A 23,010-nucleotide genomic window follows, 5' to 3' on the forward strand; every position below is an offset into this window, starting at 1 on the left:
AAAGCAGGTGATGCAACTTAACCATGCGCCCTGCTGCGTTGTTGCCGAAATAGAAGCTGCGTCTAAAAATAGAAGTGTCACGCATGGCGTCAAGACGATGCTTAGCGCGAAAACCCCTTTTAACTCCGAAAAAATATCGCTTTTATGGCGTGCCGCGGCGCCGTATCGTGCAAATTTACTGGTCAGTTGGACCCAAAGCAGGTGATGCAACCTAACCATGCGCCCTGCTGCGTTGTCGCCGAAAAAGTTAGGACGCAGTGCCAGGGTGCTCTGATCGGTCAGGTTGCCTTGTGTGCTCTGACTGGTCAGTTGGACCCTGGGTCCTCTGGCTGGTCAGGTGGCCGTACGTGCGCTGATTAATCTGATAGCTGATGTGCTCTTTATGGGCCGTACGTGCGCTTATTAATCTGAAAGCTGATGTGCTGTCCTGATCGGCTGGTTGGCCTGGGGTGCTCTGATTGGTCAGGAGGCAGCTGTGTGCACTGGCTGGTCAAGTGCCTCAAACCGTGCCCTTGCAACGCAGGTGACGCAACCTAACCATGCGCCCTGCTGCCTTGTTGCAGAAATAGAAACGATGTCTAAAATCGAAATGTCATGCATGGCGTCATCGCGATGCTTAGCGCAAAAACCCCTTTTAACTCCGAAAAAAAGGTCGCTTTTACTGCGTTCCGCGGCGCCGTATCGTGCAAATTTACTGGTCAGTTGGACCCAAAGCAGGTGATGCAACTTAACCATGCGCCCTGCTGCGTTGTTGCCGAAATAGAAGCTGCGTCTAAAAATAGAAATGTCACGCATGGCGTCAAGACGATGCTTAGCACGAAAACCCCTTTTAACTCCGAAAAAATATCGCTTTTATGGCGTGCCGCGGCGCCGTATCGTGCAAATTTACTGGTCAGTTGGACCCAAAGCAGGTGATGCAACCTAACCATGCGCCCTGCTGCGTTGTCGCCGAAAAAGTTAGGACGCAGTGCCAGGGTGCTCTGATCGGTCAGGTTGCCTTGTGTGCTCTGACTGGTCAGTTGGACCCTGGGTCCTCTGGCTGGTCAGGTGGCCGTACGTGCGCTGATTAATCTGATAGCTGATGTGCTCTTTATGGGCCGTACGTGCGCTTATTAATCTGAAAGCTGATGTGCTGTCCTGATCGGCTGGTTGGCCTGGGGTGCTCTGATTGGTCAGGAGGCAGCTGTGTGCACTGGCTGGTCAAGTGCCTCAAACCGTGCCCTTGCAACGCAGGTGACGCAACCTAACCATGCGCCCTGCTGCCTTGTTGCAGAAATAGAAACGATGTCTAAAATCGAAATGTCATGCATGGCGTCATCGCGATGCTTAGCGCAAAAACCCCTTTTAACTCCGAAAAAAAGGTCGCTTTTACTGCGTTCCGCGGCGCCGTATCGTGCAAATTTACTGGTCAGTTGGACCCAAAGCAGGTGATGCAACTTAACCATGCGCCCTGCTGCGTTGTTGCCGAAATAGAAGCTGCGTCTAAAAATAGAAATGTCACGCATGGCGTCAAGACGATGCTTAGCGCGAAAACCCCTTTTAACTCCGAAAAAATATCGCTTTTATGGCGTGCCGCGGCGCCGTATCGTGCAAATTTACTGGTCAGTTGGACCCAAAGCAGGTGATGCAACCTAACCATGCGCCCTGCTGCGTTGTCGCCGAAAAAGTTAGGACGCAGTGCCAGGGTGCTCTGATCGGTCAGGTTGCCTTGTGTTCTCTGACTGGTCAGTTGGACCCTGGGTCCTCTGGCTGGTCAGGTGGCCGTACGTGCGCTGATTAATCTGATAGCTGATGTGCTCTTTATGGGCCGTACGTGCGCTTATTAATCTGAAAGCTGATGTGCTGTCCTGATCGGCTGGTTGGCCTGGGGTGCTCTGATTGGTCAGGAGGCAGCTGTGTGCACTGGCTGGTCAAGTGCCTCAAACCGTGCCCTTGCAACGCAGGTGACGCAACCTAACCATGCGCCCTGCTGCCTTGTTGCAGAAATAGAAACGATGTCTAAAATCGAAATGTCATGCATGGCGTCATCGCGATGCTTAGCGCAAAAACCCCTTTTAACTCCGAAAAAAAGGTCGCTTTTACTGCGTTCCGCGGCGCCGTATCGTGCAAATTTACTGGTCAGTTGGACCCAAAGCAGGTGATGCAACTTAACCATGCGCCCTGCTGCGTTGTTGCCGAAATAGAAGCTGCGTCTAAAAATAGAAATGTCACGCATGGCGTCAAGACGATGCTTAGCGCGAAAACCCCTTTTAACTCCGAAAAAATATCGCTTTTATGGCGTGCCGTGGCGCCGTATCGTGCAAATTTACTGGTCAGTTGGACCCAAAGCAGGTGATGCAACTTAACCATGCGCCCTGCTGCGTTGTTGCCGAAATAGAAACGATGTCTAAAATCGAAATGTCATGCATGGCGTCATCGCGATGCTTAGCGCAAAAACCCCTTTTAACTCAGAAAAAAAGGTCGCTTTTACTGCGTTCCGCGGCGCCGTATCGTGCAAATTTACTGGTCAGTTGGACCCAAAGCAGGTGATGCAACTTAACCATGCGCCCTGCTGCGTTGTTGCCGAAATAGAAGCTGCGTCTAAAAATAGAAATGTCACGCATGGCGTCAAGACGATGCTTAGCGCGAAAACCCCTTTTAACTCCGAAAAAATATCGCTTTTATGGCGTGCCGCGGCGCCGTATCGTGCAAATTTACTGGTCAGTTGGACCCAAAGCAGGTGATGCAACCTAACCATGCGCCCTGCTGCGTTGTCGCCGAAAAAGTTAGGACGCAGTGCCAGGGTGCTCTGATCGGTCAGGTTGCCTTGTGTGCTCTGACTGGTCAGTTGGACCCTGGGTCCTCTGGCTGGTCAGGTGGCCGTACGTGCGCTGATTAATCTGATAGCTGATGTGCTCTTTATGGGCCGTACGTGCGCTTATTAATCTGAAAGCTGATGTGCTGTCCTGATCGGCTGGTTGGCCTGGGGTGCTCTGATTGGTCAGGAGGCAGCTGTGTGCACTGGCTGGTCAAGTGCCTCAAACCGTGCCCTTGCAACGCAGGTGACGCAACCTAACCATGCGCCCTGCTGCCTTGTTGCAGAAATAGAAACGATGTCTAAAATCGAAATGTCATGCATGGCGTCATCGCGATGCTTAGCGCAAAAACCCCTTTTAACTCCGAAAAAAAGGTCGCTTTTACTGCGTTCCGCGGCGCCGTATCGTGCAAATTTACTGGTCAGTTGGACCCAAAGCAGGTGATGCAACTTAACCATGCGCCCTGCTGCGTTGTTGCCGAAATAGAAGCTGCGTCTAAAAATAGAAGTGTCACGCATGGCGTCAAGACGATGCTTAGCGCGAAAACCCCTTTTAACTCCGAAAAAATATCGCTTTTATGGCGTGCCGCGGCGCCGTATCGTGCAAATTTACTGGTCAGTTGGACCCAAAGCAGGTGATGCAACCTAACCATGCGCCCTGCTGCGTTGTCGCCGAAAAAGTTAGGACGCAGTGCCAGGGTGCTCTGATCGGTCAGGTTGCCTTGTGTGCTCTGACTGGTCAGTTGGACCCTGGGTCCTCTGGCTGGTCAGGTGGCCGTACGTGCGCTGATTAATCTGATAGCTGATGTGCTCTTTATGGGCCGTACGTGCGCTTATTAATCTGAAAGCTGATGTGCTGTCCTGATCGGCTGGTTGGCCTGGGGTGCTCTGATTGGTCAGGAGGCAGCTGTGTGCACTGGCTGGTCAAGTGCCTCAAACCGTGCCCTTGCAACGCAGGTGACGCAACCTAACCATGCGCCCTGCTGCCTTGTTGCAGAAATAGAAACGATGTCTAAAATCGAAATGTCATGCATGGCGTCATCGCGATGCTTAGCGCAAAAACCCCTTTTAACTCCGAAAAAAAGGTCGCTTTTACTGCGTTCCGCGGCGCCGTATCGTGCAAATTTACTGGTCAGTTGGACCCAAAGCAGGTGATGCAACTTAACCTTGCGCCCTGCTGCGTTGTTGCCGAAATAGAAGCTGCGTCTAAAAATAGAAATGTCACGCATGGCGTCAAGACGATGCTTAGCGCGAAAACCCCTTTTAACTCCGAAAAAATATCGCTTTTATGGCGTGCCGCGGCGCCGTATCGTGCAAATTTACTGGTCAGTTGGACCCAAAGCAGGTGATGCAACCTAACCATGCGCCCTGCTGCGTTGTCGCCGAAAAAGTTAGGACGCAGTGCCAGGGTGCTCTGATCGGTCAGGTTGCCTTGTGTTCTCTGACTGGTCAGTTGGACCCTGGGTCCTCTGGCTGGTCAGGTGGCCGTACGTGCGCTGATTAATCTGATAGCTGATGTGCTCTTTATGGGCCGTACGTGCGCTTATTAATCTGAAAGCTGATGTGCTGTCCTGATCGGCTGGTTGGCCTGGGGTGCTCTGATTGGTCAGGAGGCAGCTGTGTGCACTGGCTGGTCAAGTGCCTCAAACCGTGCCCTTGCAACGCAGGTGACGCAACCTAACCATGCGCCCTGCTGCCTTGTTGCAGAAATAGAAACGATGTCTAAAATCGAAATGTCATGCATGGCGTCATCGCGATGCTTAGCGCAAAAACCCCTTTTAACTCCGAAAAAAAGGTCGCTTTTACTGCGTTCCGCGGCGCCGTATCGTGCAAATTTACTGGTCAGTTGGACCCAAAGCAGGTGATGCAACTTAACCATGCGCCCTGCTGCGTTGTTGCCGAAATAGAAGCTGCGTCTAAAAATAGAAATGTCACGCATGGCGTCAAGACGATGCTTAGCGCGAAAACCCCTTTTAACTCCGAAAAAATATCGCTTTTATGGCGTGCCGCGGCGCCGTATCGTGCAAAGTTACTGGTCAGTTGGACCCAAAGCAGGTGATGCAACCTAACCATGCGCCCTGCTGCGTTGTCGCCGAAAAAGTTAGGACGCAGTGCCAGGGTGCTCTGATCGGTCAGGTTGCCTTGTGTGCTCTGACTGGTCAGTTGGACCCTGGGTCCTCTGGCTGGTCAGGTGGCCGTACGTGCGCTGATTAATCTGATAGCTGATGTGCTCTTTATGGGCCGTACGTGCGCTTATTAATCTGAAAGCTGATGTGCTGTCCTGATCGGCTGGTTGGCCTGGGGTGCTCTGATTGGTCAGGAGGCAGCTGTGTGCACTGGCTGGTCAAGTGCCTCAAACCGTGCCCTTGCAACGCAGGTGACGCAACCTAACCATGCGCCCTGCTGCCTTGTTGCAGAAATAGAAACGATGTCTAAAATCGAAGTGTCATGCATGGCGTCATCGCGATGCTTAGCGCAAAAACCCCTTTTAACTCCGAAAAAAAGGTCGCTTTTACTGCGTTCCGCGGCGCCGTATCGTGCAAATTTACTGGTCAGTTGGACCCAAAGCAGGTGATGCAACTTAACCATGCGCCCTGCTGCGTTGTTGCCGAAATAGAAGCTGCGTCTAAAAATAGAAATGTCACGCATGGTGTCAAGACGATGCTTAGCGCGAAAACCCCTTTTAACTCCGAAAAAATATCGCTTTTATGGCGTGCCGCGGCGCCGTATCGTGCAAATTTACTGGTCAGTTGGACCCAAAGCAGGTGATGCAACCTAACCATGCGCCCTGCTGCGTTGTCGCCGAAAAAGTTAGGACGCAGTGCCAGGGTGCTCTGATCGGTCAGGTTGCCTTGTGTGCTCTGACTGGTCAGTTGGACCCTGGGTCCTCTGGCTGGTCAGGTGGCCGTACGTGCGCTGAATAATCTGATAGCTGATGTGCTCTTTATGGGCCGTACGTGCGCTTATTAATCTGAAAGCTGATGTGCTGTCCTGATCGGCTGGTTGGCCTGGGGTGCTCTGATTGGTCAGGAGGCAGCTGTGTGCACTGGCTGGTCAAGTGCCTCAAACCGTGCCCTTGCAACGCAGGTGACGCAACCTAACCATGCGCCCTGCTGCCTTGTTGCAGAAATAGAAACGATGTCTAAAATCGAAATGTCATGCATGGCGTCATCGCGATGCTTAGCGCAAAAACCCCTTTTAACGCCGAAAAAAAGGTCGCTTTTACTGCGTTCCGCGGCGCCGTATCGTGCAAATTTACTGGTCAGTTGGACCCAAAGCAGGTGATGCAACTTAACCATGCGCCCTGCTGCGTTGTTGCCGACATAGAAGCTGCGTCTAAAAATAGAAATGTCACGCATGGCGTCAAGACGATGCTTAGCGCGAAAACCCCTTTTAACTCCGAAAAAATATCGCTTTTATGGCGTGCCGCGGCGCCGTATCGTGCAAATTTACTGGTCAGTTGGACCCAAAGCAGGTGATGCAACCTAACCATGCGCCCTGCTGCGTTGTCGCCGAAAAAGTTAGGACGCAGTGCCAGGGTGCTCTGATCGGTCAGGTTGCCTTGTGTGCTCTGACTGGTCAGTTGGACCCTGGGTCCTCTGGCTGGTCAGGTGGCCGTACGTGCGCTGATTAATCTGATAGCTGATGTGCTCTTTATGGGCCGTACGTGCGCTTATTAATCTGAAAGCTGATGTGCTGTCCTGATCGGCTGGTTGGCCTGGGGTGCTCTGATTGGTCAGGAGGCAGCTGTGTGCACTGGCTGGTCAAGTGCCTCAAACCGTGCCCTTGCAACGCAGGTGACGCAACCTAACCATGCGCCCTGCTGCCTTGTTGCAGAAATAGAAACGATGTCTAAAATCGAAATGTCATGCATGGCGTCATCGCGATGCTTAGCGCAAAAACCCCTTTTAACTCCGAAAAAAAGGTCGCTTTTACTGCGTTCCGCGGCGCCGTATCGTGCAAATTTACTGGTCAGTTGGACCCAAAGCAGGTGATGCAACTTAACCATGCGCCCTGCTGCGTTGTTGCCGAAATAGAAGCTGCGTCTAAAAATAGAAATGTCACGCATGGCGTCAAGACGATGCTTAGCGCGAAAACCCCTTTTAACTCCGAAAAAATATCGCTTTTATGGCGTGCCACGGCGCCGTATCGTGCAAATTTACTGGTCAGTTGGACCCAAAGCAGGTGATGCAACTTATCCATGCGCCCTGCTGCGTTGTTGCCGAAATAGAAGCTGCGTCTAAAAATAGAAATGTCACGCATGGCGTCAAGACGATGCTTAGCGCGAAAACCCCTTTTAACTCCGAAAAAATATCGCTTTTATGGCGTGCCGCGGCGCCGTATCGTGCAAATTTACTGGTCAGTTGGACCCAAAGCAGGTGATGCAACCTAACCATGCGCCCTGCTGCGTTGTCGCCGAAAAAGTTAGGACGCAGTGCCAGGGTGCTCTGATCGGTCAGGTTGCCTTGTGTGCTCTGACTGGTCAGTTGGACCCTGGGTCCTCTGGCTGGTCAGGTGGCCGTACGTGCGCTGATTAATCTGATAGCTGATGTGCTCTTTATGGGCCGTACGTGCGCTTATTAATCTGAAAGCTGATGTGCTGTCCTGATCGGCTGGTTGGCCTGGGGTGCTCTGATTGGTCAGGAGGCAGCTGTGTGCACTGGCTGGTCAAGTGCCTCAAACCGTGCCCTTGCAACGCAGGTGACGCAACCTAACCATGCGCCCTGCTGCCTTGTTGCAGAAATAGAAACGATGTCTAAAATCGAAATGTCATGCATGGCGTCATCGCGATGCTTAGCGCAAAAACCCCTTTTAACGCCGAAAAAAAGGTCGCTTTTACTGCGTTCCGCGGCGCCGTATCGTGCAAATTTACTGGTCAGTTGGACCCAAAGCAGGTGATGCAACTTAACCATGCGCCCTGCTGCGTTGTTGCCGAAATAGAAGCTGCGTCTAAAAATAGAAATGTCACGCATGGCGTCAAGACGATGCTTAGCGCGAAAACCCCTTTTAACTCCGAAAAAATATCGCTTTTATGGCGTGCTGCGGCGCCGTATCGTGCAAATTTACTGGTCAGTTGGACCCAAAGCAGGTGATGCAACCTAACCATGCGCCCTGCTGCGTTGTCGCCGAAAAAGTTAGGACGCAGTGCCAGGGTGCTCTGATCGGTCAGGTTGCCTTGTGTGCTCTGACTGGTCAGTTGGACCCTGGGTCCTCTGGCTGGTCAGGTGGCCGTACGTGCGCTGATTAATCTGATAGCTGATGTGCTCTTTATGGGCCGTACGTGCGCTTATTAATCTGAAAGCTGATGTGCTGTCCTGATCGGCTGGTTGGCCTGGGGTGCTCTGATTGGTCAGGAGGCAGCTGTGTGCACTGGCTGGTCAAGTGCCTCAAACCGTGCCCTTGCAACGCAGGTGACGCAACCTAACCATGCGCCCTGCTGCCTTGTTGCAGAAATAGAAACGATGTCTAAAATCGAAATGTCATGCATGGCGTCATCGCGATGCTTAGCGCAAAAACCCCTTTTAACTCCGAAAAAAAGGTCGCTTTTACTGCGTTCCGCGGCGCCGTATCGTGCAAATTTACTGGTCAGTTGGACCCAAAGCAGGTGATGCAACTTAACCATGCGCCCTGCTGCGTTGTTGCCGAAATAGAAGCTGCGTCTAAAAATAGAAATGTCACGCATGGCGTCAAGACGATGCTTAGCGCGAAAACCCCTTTTAACTCCGAAAAAATATCGCTTTTATGGCGTGCCGCGGCGCCGTATCGTGCAAATTTACTGGTCAGTTGGACCCAAAGCAGGTGATGCAACCTAACCATGCGCCCTGCTGCGTTGTCGCCGAAAAAGTTAGGACGCAGTGCCAGGGTGCTCTGATCGGTCAGGTTGCCTTGTGTGCTCTGACTGGTCAGTTGGACCCTGGGTCCTCTGGCTGGTCAGGTGGCCGTACGTGCGCTGATTAATCTGATAGCTGATGTGCTCTTTATGGGCCGTACGTGCGCTTATTAATCTGAAAGCTGATGTGCTGTCCTGATCGGCTGGTTGGCCTGGGGTGCTCTGATTGGTCAGGAGGCAGCTGTGTGCACTGGCTGGTCAAGTGCCTCAAACCGTGCCCTTGCAACGCAGGTGACGCAACCTAACCATGCGCCCTGCTGCCTTGTTGCAGAAATAGAAACGATGTCTAAAATCGAAATGTCATGCATGGCGTCATCGCGATGCTTAGCGCAAAAACCCCTTTTAACTCTGAAAAAAAGGTCGCTTTTACTGCGTTCCGCGGCGCCGTATCGTGCAAATTTACTGGTCAGTTGGACCCAAAGCAGGTGATGCAACTTAACCATGCGCCCTGCTGCGTTGTTGCCGAAATAGAAGCTGCGTCTAAAAATAGAAATGTCACGCATGGCGTCAAGACGATGCTTAGCGCGAAAACCCCTTTTAACTCCGAAAAAATATCGCTTTTATGGCGTGCCGCGGCGCCGTATCGTGCAAATTTACTGGTCAGTTGGACCCAAAGCAGGTGATGCAACCTAACCATGCGCCCTGCTGCGTTGTCGCCGAAAAAGTTAGGACGCAGTGCCAGGGTGCTCTGATCGGTCAGGTTGCCTTGTGTGCTCTGACTGGTCAGTTGGACCCTGGGTCCTCTGGCTGGTCAGGTGGCCGTACGTGCGCTGATTAATCTGATAGCTGATGTGCTCTTTATGGGCCGTACGTGCGCTTATTAATCTGAAAGCTGATGTGCTGTCCTGATCGGCTGGTTGGCCTGGGGTGCTCTGATTGGTCAGGAGGCAGCTGTGTGCACTGGCTGGTCAAGTGCCTCAAACCGTGCCCTTGCAACGCAGGTGACGCAACCTAACCATGCGCCCTGCTGCCTTGTTGCAGAAATAGAAACGATGTCTAAAATCGAAATGTCATGCATGGCGTCATCGCGATGCTTAGCGCAAAAACCCCTTTTAACTCCGAAAAAAAGGTCGCTTTTACTGCGTTCCGCGGCGCCGTATCGTGCAAATTTACTGGTCAGTTGGACCCAAAGCAGGTGATGCAACTTAACCATGCGCCCTGCTGCGTTGTTGCCGAAATAGAAGCTGCGTCTAAAAATAGAAATGTCACGCATGGCGTCAAGACGATGCTTAGCGCGAAAACCCCTTTTAACTCCGAAAAAATATCGCTTTTATGGCGTGCCGCGGCGCCGTATCGTGCAAAGTTACTGGTCAGTTGGACCCAAAGCAGGTGATGCAACCTAACCATGCGCCCTGCTGCGTTGTCGCCGAAAAAGTTAGGACGCAGTGCCAGGGTGCTCTGATCGGTCAGGTTGCCTTGTGTGCTCTGACTGGTCAGTTGGACCCTGGGTCCTCTGGCTGGTCAGGTGGCCGTACGTGCGCTGATTAATCTGATAGCTGATGTGCTCTTTATGGGCCGTACGTGCGCTTATTAATCTGAAAGCTGATGTGCTGTCCTGATCGGCTGGTTGGCCTGGGGTGCTCTGATTGGTCAGGAGGCAGCTGTGTGCACTGGCTGGTCAAGTGCCTCAAACCGTGCCCTTGCAACGCAGGTGACGCAACCTAACCATGCGCCCTGCTGCCTTGTTGCAGAAATAGAAACGATGTCTAAAATCGAAGTGTCATGCATGGCGTCATCGCGATGCTTAGCGCAAAAACCCCTTTTAACTCCGAAAAAAAGGTCGCTTTTACTGCGTTCCGCGGCGCCGTATCGTGCAAATTTACTGGTCAGTTGGACCCAAAGCAGGTGATGCAACTTAACCATGCGCCCTGCTGCGTTGTTGCCGAAATAGAAGCTGCGTCTAAAAATAGAAGTGTCACGCATGGCGTCAAGACGATGCTTAGCGCGAAAACCCCTTTTAACTCCGAAAAAATATCGCTTTTATGGCGTGCCGCGGCGCCGTATCGTGCAAATTTACTGGTCAGTTGGACCCAAAGCAGGTGATGCAACCTAACCATGCGCCCTGCTGCGTTGTCGCCGAAAAAGTTAGGACGCAGTGCCAGGGTGCTCTGATCGGTCAGGTTGCCTTGTGTGCTCTGACTGGTCAGTTGGACCCTGGGTCCTCTGGCTGGTCAGGTGGCCGTACGTGCGCTGATTAATCTGATAGCTGATGTGCTCTTTATGGGCCGTACGTGCGCTTATTAATCTGAAAGCTGATGTGCTGTCCTGATCGGCTGGTTGGCCTGGGGTGCTCTGATTGGTCAGGAGGCAGCTGTGTGCACTGGCTGGTCAAGTGCCTCAAACCGTGCCCTTGCAACGCAGGTGACGCAACCTAACCATGCGCCCTGCTGCCTTGTTGCAGAAATAGAAACGATGTCTAAAATTGAAATGTCATGCATGGCGTCATCGCGATGCTTAGCGCAAAAACCCCTTTTAACTCCGAAAAAAAGGTCGCTTTTACTGCCTTCCGCGGCGCCGTATCGTGCAAATTTACTGGTCAGTCGGACCCAAAGCAGGTGATGCAACTTAACCATGCGCCCTGCTGCGTTGTTGCCGAAATAGAAGCTGCGTCTAAAAATAGAAATGTCACGCATGGCGTCAAGACGATGCTTAGCGCGAAAACCCCTTTTAACTCCGAAAAAATATCGCTTTTATGGCGTGCCGCGGCGCCGTATCGTGCAAATTTACTGGTCAGTTGGACCCAAAGCAGGTGATGCAACCTAACCATGCGCCCTGCTGCGTTGTCGCCGAAAAAGTTAGGACGCAGTGCCAGGGTGCTCTGATCGGTCAGGTTGCCTTGTGTTCTCTGACTGGTCAGTTGGACCCTGGGTCCTCTGGCTGGTCAGGTGGCCGTACGTGCGCTGATTAATCTGATAGCTGATGTGCTCTTTATGGGCCGTACGTGCGCTTATTAATCTGAAAGCTGATGTGCTGTCCTGATCGGCTGGTTGGCCTGGGGTGCTCTGATTGGTCAGGAGGCAGCTGTGTGCACTGGCTGGTCAAGTGCCTCAAACCGTGCCCTTGCAACGCAGGTGACGCAACCTAACCATGCGCCCTGCTGCCTTGTTGCAGAAATAGAAACGATGTCTAAAATCGAAATGTCATGCATGGCGTCATCGCGATGCTTAGCGCAAAAACCCCTTTTAACTCCGAAAAAAAGGTCGCTTTTACTGCGTTCCGCGGCGCCGTATCGTGCAAATTTACTGGTCAGTTGGACCCAAAGCAGGTGATGCAACTTAACCATGCGCCCTGCTGCGTTGTTGCCGAAATAGAAGCTGCGTCTAAAAATAGAAATGTCACGCATGGCGTCAAGACGATGCTTAGCGCGAAAACCCCTTTTAACTCCGAAAAAATATCGCTTTAATGGCGTGCCGCGGCGCCGTATCGTGCAAATTTACTGGTCAGTTGGACCCAAAGCAGGTGATGCAACCTAACCATGCGCCCTGCTGCGTTGTCGCCGAAAAAGTTAGGACGCAGTGCCAGGGTGCTCTGATCGGTCAGGTTGCCTTGTGTGCTCTGACTGGTCAGTTGGACCCTGGGTCCTCTGGCTGGTCAGGTGGCCGTACGTGCGCTGATTAATCTGATAGCTGATGTGCTCTTTATGGGCCGTACGTGCGCTTATTAATCTGAAAGCTGATGTGCTGTCCTGATCGGCTGGTTGGCCTGGGGTGCTCTGATTGGTCAGGAGGCAGCTGTGTGCACTGGCTGGTCAAGTGCCTCAAACCGTGCCCTTGCAACGCAGGTGACGCAACCTAACCATGCGCCCTGCTGCCTTGTTGCAGAAATAGAAACGATGTCTAAAATCGAAATGTCATGCATGGCGTCATCGCGATGCTTAGCGCAAAAACCCCTTTTAACTCCGAAAAAAAGGTCGCTTTTACTGCGTTCCGCGGCGCCGTATCGTGCAAATTTACTGGTCAGTTGGACCCAAAGCAGGTGATGCAACTTAACCATGCGCCCTGCTGCGTTGTTGCCGAAATAGAAGCTGCGTCTAAAAATAGAAATGTCACGCATGGCGTCAAGACGATGCTTAGCGCGAAAACCCCTTTTAACTCCGAAAAAATATCGCTTTTATGGCGTGCCGCGGCGCCGTATCGTGCAAATTTACTGGTCAGTTGGACCCAAAGCAGGTGATGCAACCTAACCATGCGCCCTGCTGCGTTGTCGCCGAAAAAGTTAGGACGCAGTGCCAGGGTGCTCTGATCGGTCAGGTTGCCTTGTGTGCTCTGACTGGTCAGTTGGACCCTGGGTCCTCTGGCTGGTCAGGTGGCCGTACGTGCGCTGATTAATCTGATAGCTGATGTGCTCTTTATGGGCCGTACGTGCGCTTATTAATCTGAAAGCTGATGTGCTGTCCTGATCGGCTGGTTGGCCTGGGGTGCTCTGATTGGTCAGGAGGCAGCTGTGTGCACTGGCTGGTCAAGTGCCTCAAACCGTGCCCTTGCAACGCAGGTGACGCAACCTAACCATGCGCCCTGCTGCCTTGTTGCAGAAATAGAAACGATGTCTAAAATCGAAATGTCATGCATGGCGTCATCGCGATGCTTAGCGCAAAAACCCCTTTTAACTCCGAAAAAAAGGTCGCTTTTACTGCGTTCCGCGGCGCCGTATCGTGCAAATTTACTGGTCAGTTGGACCCAAAGCAGGTGATGCAACTTAACCATGCGCCCTGCTGCGTTGTTGCCGAAATAGAAGCTGCGTCTAAAAATAGAAATGTCACGCATGGTGTCAAGACGATGCTTAGCGCGAAAACCCCTTTTAACTCCGAAAAAATATCGCTTTTATGGCGTGCCGCGGCGCCGTATCGTGCAAATTTACTGGTCAGTTGGACCCAAAGCAGGTGATGCAACCTAACCATGCGCCCTGCTGCGTTGTCGCCGAAAAAGTTAGGACGCAGTGCCAGGGTGCTCTGATCGGTCAGGTTGCCTTGTGTGCTCTGACTGGTCAGTTGGACCCTGGGTCCTCTGGCTGGTCAGGTGGCCGTACGTGCGCTGAATAATCTGATAGCTGATGTGCTCTTTATGGGCCGTACGTGCGCTTATTAATCTGAAAGCTGATGTGCTGTCCTGATCGGCTGGTTGGCCTGGGGTGCTCTGATTGGTCAGGAGGCAGCTGTGTGCACTGGCTGGTCAAGTGCCTCAAACCGTGCCCTTGCAACGCAGGTGACGCAACCTAACCATGCGCCCTGCTGCCTTGTTGCAGAAATAGAAACGATGTCTAAAATCGAAATGTCATGCATGGCGTCATCGCGATGCTTAGCGCAAAAACCCCTTTTAACGCCGAAAAAAAGGTCGCTTTTACTGCGTTCCGCGGCGCCGTATCGTGCAAATTTACTGGTCAGTTGGACCCAAAGCAGGTGATGCAACTTAACCATGCGCCCTGCTGCGTTGTTGCCGACATAGAAGCTGCGTCTAAAAATAGAAATGTCACGCATGGCGTCAAGACGATGCTTAGCGCGAAAACCCCTTTTAACTCCGAAAAAATATCGCTTTTATGGCGTGCCGCGGCGCCGTATCGTGCAAATTTACTGGTCAGTTGGACCCAAAGCAGGTGATGCAACCTAACCATGCGCCCTGCTGCGTTGTCGCCGAAAAAGTTAGGACGCAGTGCCAGGGTGCTCTGATCGGTCAGGTTGCCTTGTGTGCTCTGACTGGTCAGTTGGACCCTGGGTCCTCTGGCTGGTCAGGTGGCCGTACGTGCGCTGATTAATCTGATAGCTGATGTGCTCTTTATGGGCCGTACGTGCGCTTATTAATCTGAAAGCTGATGTGCTGTCCTGATCGGCTGGTTGGCCTGGGGTGCTCTGATTGGTCAGGAGGCAGCTGTGTGCACTGGCTGGTCAAGTGCCTCAAACCGTGCCCTTGCAACGCAGGTGACGCAACCTAACCATGCGCCCTGCTGCCTTGTTGCAGAAATAGAAACGATGTCTAAAATCGAAATGTCATGCATGGCGTCATCGCGATGCTTAGCGCAAAAACCCCTTTTAACTCCGAAAAAAAGGTCGCTTTTACTGCGTTCCGCGGCGCCGTATCGTGCAAATTTACTGGTCAGTTGGACCCAAAGCAGGTGATGCAACTTAACCATGCGCCCTGCTGCGTTGTTGCCGAAATAGAAGCTGCGTCTAAAAATAGAAATGTCACGCATGGCGTCAAGACGATGCTTAGCGCGAAAACCCCTTTTAACTCCGAAAAAATATCGCTTTTATGGCGTGCCGCGGCGCCGTATCGTGCAAATTTACTGGTCAGTTGGACCCAAAGCAGGTGATGCAACCTAACCATGCGCCCTGCTGCGTTGTCGCCGAAAAAGTTAGGACGCAGTGCCAGGGTGCTCTGATCGGTCAGGTTGCCTTGTGTGCTCTGACTGGTCAGTTGGACCCTGGGTCCTCTGGCTGGTCAGGTGGCCGTACGTGCGCTGATTAATCTGATAGCTGATGTGCTCTTTATGGGCCGTACGTGCGCTTATTAATCTGAAAGCTGATGTGCTGTCCTGATCGGCTGGTTGGCCTGGGGTGCTCTGATTGGTCAGGAGGCAGCTGTGTGCACTGGCTGGTCAAGTGCCTCAAACCGTGCCCTTGCAACGCAGGTGACGCAACCTAACCATGCGCCCTGCTGCCTTGTTGCAGAAATAGAAACGATGTCTAAAATCGAAATGTCATGCATGGCGTCATCGCGATGCTTAGCGCAAAAACCCCTTTTAACTCCGAAAAAAAGGTCGCTTTTACTGCGTTCCGCGGCGCCGTATCGTGCAAATTTACTGGTCAGTTGGACCCAAAGCAGGTGATGCAACTTAACCATGCGCCCTGCTGCGTTGTTGCCGAAATAGAAGCTGCGTCTAAAAATAGAAATGTCACGCATGGCGTCAAGACGATGCTTAGCGCGAAAACCCCTTTTAACTCCGAAAAAATATCGCTTTTATGGCGTGCCGCGGCGCCGTATCGTGCAAAGTTACTGGTCAGTTGGACCCAAAGCAGGTGATGCAACCTAACCATGCGCCCTGCTGCGTTGTCGCCGAAAAAGTTAGGACGCAGTGCCAGGGTGCTCTGATCGGTCAGGTTGCCTTGTGTGCTCTGACTGGTCAGTTGGACCCTGGGTCCTCTGGCTGGTCAGGTGGCCGTACGTGCGCTGATTAATCTGATAGCTGATGTGCTCTTTATGGGCCGTACGTGCGCTTATTAATCTGAAAGCTGATGTGCTGTCCTGATCGGCTGGTTGGCCTGGGGTGCTCTGATTGGTCAGGAGGCAGCTGTGTGCACTGGCTGGTCAAGTGCCTCAAACCGTGCCCTTGCAACGCAGGTGACGCAACCTAACCATGCGCCCTGCTGCCTTGTTGCAGAAATAGAAACGATGTCTAAAATCGAAATGTCATGCATGGCGTCATCGCGATGCTTAGCGCAAAAACCCCTTTTAACTCCGAAAAAAAGGTCGCTTTTACTGCGTTCCGCGGCGCCGTATCGTGCAAATTTACTGGTCAGTTGGACCCAAAGCAGGTGATGCAACTTAACCATGCGCCCTGCTGCGTTGTTGCCGAAATAGAAGCTGCGTCTAAAAATAGAAATGTCACGCATGGCGTCAAGACGATGCTTAGCACGAAAACCCCTTTTAACTCCGAAAAAATATCGCTTTTATGGCGTGCCGCGGCGCCGTATCGTGCAAATTTACTGGTCAGTTGGACCCAAAGCAGGTGATGCAACCTAACCATGCGCCCTGCTGCGTTGTCGCCGAAAAAGTTAGGACGCAGTGCCAGGGTGCTCTGATCGGTCAGGTTGCCTTGTGTGCTCTGACTGGTCAGTTGGACCCTGGGTCCTCTGGCTGGTCAGGTGGCCGTACGTGCGCTGATTAATCTGATAGCTGATGTGCTCTTTATGGGCCGTACGTGCGCTTATTAATCTGAAAGCTGATGTGCTGTCCTGATCGGCTGGTTGGCCTGGGGTGCTCTGATTGGTCAGGAGGCAGCTGTGTGCACTGGCTGGTCAAGTGCCTCAAACCGTGCCCTTGCAACGCAGGTGACGCAACCTAACCATGCGCCCTGCTGCCTTGTTGCAGAAATAGAAACGATGTCTAAAATCGAAATGTCATGCATGGCGTCATCGCGATGCTTAGCGCAAAAACCCCTTTTAACTCCGAAAAAAAGGTCGCTTTTACTGCGTTCCGCGGCGCCGTATCGTGCAAATTTACTGGTCAGTTGGACCCAAAGCAGGTGATGCAACTTAACCATGCGCCCTGCTGCGTTGTTGCCGAAATAGAAGCTGCGTCTAAAAATAGAAATGTCACGCATGGCGTCAAGATGATGCTTAGCGCGAAAACCCCTTTTAACTCCGAAAAAATATCGCTTTTATGGCGTGCCGCGGCGCCGTATCGTGCAAATTTACTGGTCAGTTGGACCCAAAGCAGGTGATGCAACCTAACCATGCGCCCTGCTGCGTTGTCGCCGAAAAAGTTAGGACGCAGTGCCAGGGTGCTCTGATCGGTCAGGTTGCCTTGTGTGCTCTGACTGGTCAGTTGGACCCTGGGTCCTCTAGCTGGTCAGGTGGCCGTACGTGCGCTGATTAATCTGATAGCTGATGTGCTCTTTATGGGCCGTACGTGCGCTTATTAATCTGAAAGCTGATGTGCTGTCCTGATCGGCTGGTTGGCCTGGGGTGCTCTGATTGGTCAGGAGGCAGCTGTGTGCACTGGCTGGTCAAGTGCCTCAAACCGTGCCCTTGCAACGCAGGTGACGCAACCTAACCATGCGCCCTGCTGCCTTGTTGCAGAAATAGAAACGATGTCTAAAATCGAAATGTCATGCATGGCGTCATCGCGATGCTTAGCGCAAAAACCCCTTTTAACTCCGAAAAAAAGGTCGCTTTTACTGCGTTCCGCGGCGCCGTATCGTGCAAATTTACTGGTCAGTTGGACCCAAAGCAGGTGATGCAACTTAACCATGCGCCCTGCTGCGTTGTTGCCGAAATAGAAGCTGCGTCTAAAAATAGAAATGTCACGCATGGCGTCAAGACGATGCTTAGCGCGAAAACCCCTTTTAACTCCGAAAAAATATCGCTTTTATTGCGTGCCGCGGCGCCATTTCGTGCAAAGTTAGGACGCAGTGCCAGGGTGCTCTGATCGGTCAGGTTCCCCTGTGTGCTCTGACTGGTCAGTTGGACCCTGGGTCCTCTTGTTGGTCAGGTGGCCGTACATGTGCTGATTTTTTTAGGTAGCTGATGTGCTCTTAATGGGTTGAATGTGTGCTGATTTAGAAAGGAGTTTAGTGAAATGGTCAAGACTTTTAAACTAAATAGTAACTAAATAATAAAAGACCATTGTTAAGGTTAACAAGCTTTAATAAATACCATCACTTACTTTCTTTTTTCTATTTTTTTTTCTCTAGGCTGAACATCAGTTTCTAATTCATCTGGACAAAACCTTCATCTCCTCCCTGTGTGTCAGTCTTGGCTGACATTGTTGATTCAGATCAGTGGGTTTAGCTAGCGCTGTCAGGCTGTAGAGATGGAGGCTCAGAGTTTAAGATCAGCACTCCAGTGGGTCAATTCCAGTGCAGAAGGACCAGACTGCGAGTAGTCCAATGGAGATGTCTCTCTCCACTACTATGCAGTAGATGGACATTTCCTCAATGCAGAACTGGAGAGGCCATCAAGCTCCTCAGCTAGACAGATGATGGAATAACTTTAAAACCTGTAGAGCTCAGCCATTAACATGCCTCTATCTGCACTGTCACGTCAAATGACATTCAAGCTCACATTATTAGCATTTAACAGTGAATAAATCACTTGAGGTGATTATTGTCATAGTTTACCCTGTTGTTAGGCTGTGAGAATTAGAATCTGTTTCTAAAATAGAAATATCAGGTTGGTCTGGACAAAAACTTGCGCCGTTTTGATGTGTCAATGTTGTGTGGAGTCATCAGAGGACTGGCTGAGTATAAAAGTGTTTTGAACTAGGAGTGTAATACCTAGTTAAACCACTGGGTGTTAAACCTACCATGTAACAGTGCTGGTCATTTAACTAGTGAAATCCCTTGATGAAGATATTCTAATTCCATTCAAGACGTAAGACTTGTGTATCTGTGGCACTGCTCAGGTGTTAAGAGCCCATATGGCATACTGCTCCTCGTATAAACATTTAGCAGTGTTTAGTTTCAACTAAAGAGACGCATTATAAATAAGACGGTTCTCATTTTTATGAGAACATTATAGAGTTTACGTCAGAGACTTTTGAAGATCTTTGGTGCAGGTTACATTTCAAACAATCTGGCAAAATCATATCACTGTCACATATAAGTAAACAAAGTAGTAAACTTAGTCATCTTGCGATTTGTGAAGTTTTTTCTACAACTCAACCAGTTGAGCTCATGTGCATTAAAAAGAAAAGTGTCTTAAAGCGGGTGGGACATGTCAGATGCTAGAGAGAGTATATGATTGGTCAAGATTTGATGAGAAACCAGTATGAGTTGCCAGATATTGCTGGATGTGACAAACCTTTAGCTTTACATGTTTCTATCAGCCTATACCTTATGAACGTGAATATTGTCACTGTTTTGGAGCACACTGGCTCAGGGGTCCCCAAACCTTTCAGCCTACGACCCCTAAAATAACTACGACTAGGGCCAGACAGAATCTGTGGACATTTTTTTGCTGTTTCTGCACAGAATTTTGTTAAAAATCTGCGGATTTATGCGGAATGATTTTACAGAATATCATAACTAAAACCTTAATATATAAAATAAATAGTAATACCATTTTAACTGTTATTGAATGTTTACTATGCTAATTTTATTAGATCTGCTTTATTCGCAAGTCACTCATATATCTACTAAAAGATAGAAAATATGACTTTACAAACTGTATTGTAAATAAATCATTTTTCATTTTAGTCAATAATATTACTGTAATTATTTAAAAACAATAAATTTAAATTGACACATTTACGCAAGTAAATAAACAATCAATGGTGGGCTAAACATCTACAGAATTCAGCGCACAGATTCTGTGTGGGCCTACTCATGACCCCCACTGTTTTTCAGAGCTTGTTAGAAACTAATGTTGACACACACACACCCCAATGTGCCTATATAAACATGATCATTTTCACAACACAAATAAGTGCAATAACTATATCATTTTTGTAGTGATTTATTCAATTTAATATGACCCTCACCTTATGAGACGGGTCAGCACAACGTTTACAGCACAAGTCTATTGTTGGTTTAATTTTGGAGACCGCCTCTTTGAGATCATCCTCCATGTTCTGTCTGCATTTATGTTTAATGTATCTTAGGACCATAAAAGTGTTAAAGTTTAGTCTTGTGCCATGAAATCAATCTGTTGCAAATGATGCTAATGCTGTGGGGAGAATCTAACGTAAAACCCCATGGCTAAAAACTGATGGCTTTTTAGAAGATAGTTATTTCCAAAAATTAAATACATTTTAATAAACACATAAGTGACCTACTCTCATCGTCTCCACTTTGAATTTTCATCGGAACTTTAATGTTTTAAAGATTAAATGTTTGCATTGTGCAGGTTTTTTTAAACGTCCTTTGTTTGTATATTGTATGTTTTATTATCAATTGTGGTGTGAATGTTTGTTTTTACAAACCCAATTTGTAAGTTTCTTTGTTTTTTAGACATTCAAACAATCTATACATGAGTATAGTAATAATAGACTATTACAATAAAAAAATACAAAAATAAAATAATGAAATAAATAAATTAAAAAAAAATTTTTTTGATTTATTTTTGCCCCTTTTTGTCTTTATTAAGTGGATAGGACAGTATTACAGACAGAAAGCGAATTGGGAGAGAGAGGGGGGGTAGGGACGGGAAATGTCCTCGAGATGGAATTAAAAGTTGAGATGCCCTGAAGTGCTGCTGCACCATATGTCAGCGTGCTAACCACAAGGCTATTGCGCCGACTTAATTTGTTTTAATCTAATCCTCTTCAATTTAACTATTTCTTGCTGAATTTATGTTTTTAAAAAATCCAGATTTGATAGAAATTTTTTATTTTTATATTTTTAATAGGGAGAATCTGATTTTCTCCACTTTCAAATGTTTCATTACATCTCTCAATAGATGTATATATGTAGGAGCAGTTTTCTGTTTCCAGTTTCATAATGTTAACCTTCGTGCTTGTAGACAGCTAAAAACAGACAGTTGGGCTTATATTTTGTTCTGTACTATCTCCAAATCAATGATGGCAAGAACTGCTATACAGGATCTGGATCTATCAGTTTTTGATCATCTTACTGGGAAAATATTTTTCTAACATTCTCAGTTTAGGCAGCTCCAAAACAAGCCAGTGATGGCGGTTCTAGACCACACCGATTACATGCACAGGCCACTTCTGGAAATATCTTACTAAATTTTTGTTTGGACCAATGTAAAAAATGTACTGATTTAAATTGTATGAGGCCCTGCGCATATCGATAATCTGTGTAAAGCTCCCTTTGCTCATCTGTGATTTCAACACCTAAATCTTCCTCCAGGAGAATTTTTAGGTATTCTAATGATAGTCTGATAATATTTTTTCTTCATGAGAAAGTCTTATTTGTGTTATTTCAGCTAGAATAAAAGCAGTTATTAATTTTTAAAAACCCATTTTAGGGTCAATATTATTAGCCCCTTTAAGCTATATTTTTGTTCGATAGTCTACAGAACAAACTATCGTTATATAATAACTTGCCTAATTACCCTAACCTGCCTACTAGTTAACCTAATTAACCTAGTTAAGCCTTTAAATGTCACTTTAAGCTGTATAGAAGTGTTTTAAAGAATATCTAGTCAAATATTATTTACTGTCATCATGACACAGATAAAATAAATCAGTTATTAGAGATGAGTTATTAAAACTGTTATTATTAAAAATGTGTTGAAAAACCTCCGTTAAACAGAAATAAGGAAAAAATAAACATATGTATATGAGAAATACCTCCCTTTTTATTAGGGTCACACACATAGAAGGTAAAACTTTCCTTATAAATCACCCATGTCTTGAGGTAGTTCATTATAAGTGTCTAAGAAGATGCCCAAAATCTTTACAAGTATTGAACCAGAGACAAGATGCATGTCACTGATGAAAAAATGACGGATGTTTACTGTATGATGACCGAAATGGCCTTAAACACCCAGCAGTACAAGATGTCAACATGATGTCAGATTGACGGTTTACCCCAATGTCGTGGATGTTGCATTTTGTTTGGAAATGTTGTTTGGGTCGACATCAGAATCCAACGTCAATGTCCAACCTAAAATCAACCAAATATCAATGTTCAACCTAAAATCAACCAAATATCAATGTTCAACCTAAAATCAACCAAATATCAATGTCTAATGATGTTACAGCTTGACATTGTGTGGATGTGGCCACTATGACATCAGATGTTGGATTTTGGTTGCCATACTTGACGAATAAACGTCAGTATATGATGTTGGTTTAGTATGTTGGCTTGTCAAATAATGACATCAAAATACATTGATTTTAGTTTGCATCATCTAAATAACGTTGTCCTTAGCAACTGTCTAGTCATTGAGTTTTGGTCACCTGACATCACAACCTAAATCTAACTTAATATTAACATTGGCGTTGCGTGCCTGCTGGGCAATAACTAAATGCACTACAGAATGTTTGTTCACACACATCCACAAATTACATGCAACTGCATCAGCTTTTCACAGCGTAATACTCACTACTTTTGAAAGGTCTACCTTTTACTCATACTTTGTAGTGCAAGTATCTGTTGTAAATATCACTCATTTTAGGCAAATAGTGGAACTTTTACTTGAGTCTGATTTTCCAGTATTCTGAACAGTGGTGGAAAGGAGTAATGCAGCAGTTATTTATCATTTTGAGCGCTTGTATCAGTTGATAGTTACATTGTGGTGATTAAATGTAACCATGGTTATTTCAAATGTAATGTGTGAGCTGCATTTTAAAATGGGATCGGAAAAGGGAATTTATTCTTGTTACTTTTGTGTCTTTATTTTTAATAGAAAAATGTTTAGACTTACACCAGATTAATCAATCTTTTTCTTTTGTATGATACCATATATTGAACAGGCACACTGCTACTTTTTTTACTGTCCTGTATACTTTTAGAAGGAACTGCTGACAAGAGGGAGGTAGTAGAATAAGAATAAATGGTAACACTTTACAATAAGGTTCATTAGTTAATGCATTTACTAATATGAACTAATCATAAACAACACATGTACAGCATTTATTAATCATAATTAAACATTTACTTATGGTGCATTAACTAATGTTAACAAGCATGGACTTGGATGTTAATA

At 48.3% G+C, this 23,010-nt stretch overlaps 1 long non-coding RNA gene across 3 annotated transcripts in view; it reads left to right on the forward strand.

Annotated features, from left to right (window-relative positions):
• LOC108190370 (uncharacterized) overlaps positions 1-21,344 on the forward strand; it is a 124,093-nt gene extending 102,749 nt beyond the window's left edge. For 2 of the 3 annotated variants that reach the window (XR_012382288.1, XR_012382287.1), the window contains exon 7: positions 18,090-18,461. This is a non-coding gene — a long non-coding RNA (uncharacterized lncRNA). Of the gene's footprint in view, positions 1-18,089 lie in introns of all 3 variants that reach the window. The other variant, XR_002459124.3, reaches the window with a different exon arrangement.
• The last annotated feature ends 1,666 nt before the right edge of the window (positions 21,345-23,010 follow it).

This window comes from Danio rerio, chromosome 1 (assembly GCF_049306965.1).
Source record: "Danio rerio strain Tuebingen ecotype United States chromosome 1, GRCz12tu, whole genome shotgun sequence".
Classification (NCBI taxonomy): domain Eukaryota; kingdom Metazoa; phylum Chordata; class Actinopteri; order Cypriniformes; family Danionidae; genus Danio; species Danio rerio.